Here is a 3341-nt window from a genome sequence, read left to right as displayed (position 1 = left end):
TTTTGCATGGCAAGGATGACGCGTGGCAAATTGTGCCTTCTCCAAGAGAGGATAAAAGACCATCTTATTGGCGCCCTCACTAGCACACAACTCTCAGAGCCCCATGCAGGGCTGGCAATGCCCAAAGCTCCTCATTGGTCCAAATAGTTTGAGGGCTATGGGATTGGCTCTAACATCCAGCAAAACGTGCATAGAGCTGCATTAAAGAAACACTCAAACCTCCATGAGGCTACATTTTTGGAAATGCTGGCTTGGTAGGGGCCTGCTAAGATTTCAGTTCTCCCACCAGCACTGGGAGGTTCTCTAAGCAAAGCCTAAGGGTTCAATTCAGAGGGTCCGCCTCGCAATGTAGGACGGGCCGTCAAGGTGCTCTTCACACTGCCCGTTACATAGCAAAGAATGTGATTCGTTCAATGTGATGGTGGAGTTTCACCACATTCAAAAGCTTGCCGAACATGCTCATGTTGGACCTCCTAGTGCCGCCCAATTATTCTCTTGAAACATGGCCATGAGTTGTAAAGGTTACCTTTGTGATTGATCCAACGAGAACGGCATCCCATTGCAAAGGTTGTTTGCTACTTCGTTTGAATCAGGCCTAAGGTCAGTTTTATAACCAAAGGTCAATTTTATAACCATCCAAATGAAGATGCATCAAGCGACAAACTAAAGCAAGGGGTGCACTTGATGTGATTCGTACGAATGTTTGGAGTTATGCACAAACCCAAAGCATACATGGTTTAGTGTACTACTTGCCTTTCATAGACCACTACATCAAATATTGTCAAGTCTATTTTCTCAAGGAGAAATCTAGAGTTTTAACTAGATTTCAAGAGTTCAAAGTCTTTGACACCCAATTGCAATTGTGTTTCCCCACCAGAATGGTCTTCAAAAAAAGCCACAAGTGATTATTTAATTAGATCAACTATAAACATAGACATATAGGTTGGAGCATGGTGGTTGATCTTGTTCTATGCAAGTATACAATATACATGAGAGTCGACGACTCTATGACTATGGCTTGAATATGTTAAGATATCATCTTTCACTTAGCTAGACTCTCTCTCTCTCTCTCTCGCTCTCACATGGATATTTGGGGAGTCAAAGTATGTTTCAGACGGTTAATTAGCCCATCAGGGAACGCCATTGGCTAGAGTAGGACGTTCCAAGAGATGTTATTTCCCGTTTCCGCCTTGCCTTTGGACTAGCTTGTTTAGAGATGGTTAAGGTTAAAATATATGAAAAGCCAATTTATTGCTCTTACTTTTGTGTAAAGTGTTCCTCCACCCATGCAACTAGCCTTTGGCCACCTAGTAGAGTGGTCTCTAGCAGCTATGCCACCTTGTTATTTAATCTTTATCAACAAAATGCGCCAATTGAATGAATGATGCAAACATGGAATCATTCAAGGGATTATATATTCTCCTTTACAACAAATGATGAACAAAATAAACTTGAGAAACATGGAATCATTCAAGGGAGTATATATTCTCTTTTACAACAAATGATGAACTAAGTAAACTTGAGGAAAAACTACAAGGTCAATATAGGAAGTGTTGTACTTGCTTTCAACTTTGTAAGGTGAATTTATAACGATAAAAAAATCCCTACATCCATACACATGAATTAGCATATTTGGCTCATAATCTCGGCTATCTTGTAAAGCCCTTCTAAGACACACATGAGTCTCCTTAAAACTCAGACTTTATCATATCATTTACCCAAACAGCTATGTCTCCATCCATTTTAACCTTAACATTGGGGAAATGCGCTGAGCAAGATCTGGATTTGAGCATTTTATCATTTTGCACATTCTAATTTGATTGCAAGTTGCTGATTAAATAACATTATAACCATGGAACTTATTTGGCATGCTAAAAACATTGCACTCGATAAGTCTTCTCAAATTGCATGCCTCCTTCCTTTTCCCTTAGGACAATCACCCAAAATATATAAGCCTACCACTTGACTTCAATAGAAGGAGTACTTTCATTAGTCCCTCTCATTTGGTATAATTATTTCCTTAGGGACATTATTACAAAACTATCACAAAGAATATCCCTTTATCCATATGTGATCCTAGTGTTCCCCTTTAATGAACTCTTTCGAACTTTCCCTTAGCATCAAGAGATGGAGGAACACAAAAGGAAGATCAAATTGAAGATCTTGACTTGTGAGTTCTGTGGGAATATTATTTACCATCTTCTTTTTATATGGACTCATCTCTTAAGATCATTGATCATTTTGTAGCAATGTGCTATCCTGTAGGATTTGAGCATGTTGAAGATTAGGAGGGGTGCTACCGCTCCTTGTTCCTCTAGTTGGGGGGTCATTAGTTAGAAGCCTATTCTCTTCAGGACGTTTACAGTTGTCAAGGTATGTATCCAATTAATATGGGAAAACTTCGACTCATGGAGGGGGGAATACCAATGGTCATCCTCTTCCTTGTCATCGCTCCCCACTTCGCATGCGTGGAACATTTTCAAGGATGTGCTCCTCTCCATAGTGTCACATTCTACAACAAGTAGGTGTCCTAATAGGGGGTGGGCCTTATAGGTTGAAAGTCTACTCGCAAGACTTGCTCATTGTGGCATAGGTAAATATTATTTGAGTGCCATTCATGCAACAAACCCAACATACGGAGGAATGGCCTACCTAGGATCGCTTTGTAACTAGACTGCTAAGTGAAATCCATCACTATGAGTCTGATAGGGTACGTGAATTCTTATCCCCTTGAGCACTCCCAGGGGTTTCATACACTCACGCTATCCCCTCCATCTTGTATGTCATTTACCTTTTGGTTTTGAAAGGATATGGGGATCACAACGTTAGTGTCATCCCCCTTGAAGTATTGGCTGAGTTTGTTTATGGGGATCATGGGAAGCACTTGTCATGTTGTGGGTTATCCTTTGGGCTTGTAGGCTTAGGAGCTAGGATTTTCCCATTCATCCAATCTGAGAGGTCGCACCAAAGGGTGGGATTCCCCACTAGCAATGCTGCTATATGCATTTTGACCTCTGTGGGGAGGAAAGCCACTAGCCCTGCAATGTCACAGGGTCCATTGGAAGGTTCTCGACTAACAATTGACAATGGATCTTCAAATCCATAGAAGGTTACATTGTCATCCTCCTCTAGACATTGCAAGACTGGGTCCTCATCAAACATTGGCTGCATTAAATTGGGACCCTCTGTAGTAGCAGGACTAAGCAGTCCCTCTTTTTCTACCCTCTCCAGCACTCATAGTGCCTTTGATCCCTGGGGAGTAGTTAGATGGCCGGGGTGTATGGTATCTGTCCCCTTGCTAGCCTTGAGCTTTTGCTCGAACTTTTCTTGGCACTTGCGTA

The sequence above is a fragment of the Dipteris shenzhenensis genome, chromosome 13, assembly GCF_047967505.1.
Source record: "Dipteris shenzhenensis isolate YYH24624 ecotype China chromosome 13, Dip_SZ_1.0, whole genome shotgun sequence".
Taxonomy (NCBI): Eukaryota; Viridiplantae; Streptophyta; class Polypodiopsida; order Gleicheniales; family Dipteridaceae; genus Dipteris; species Dipteris shenzhenensis.
This window is presented reverse-complemented; position numbering follows the sequence as displayed.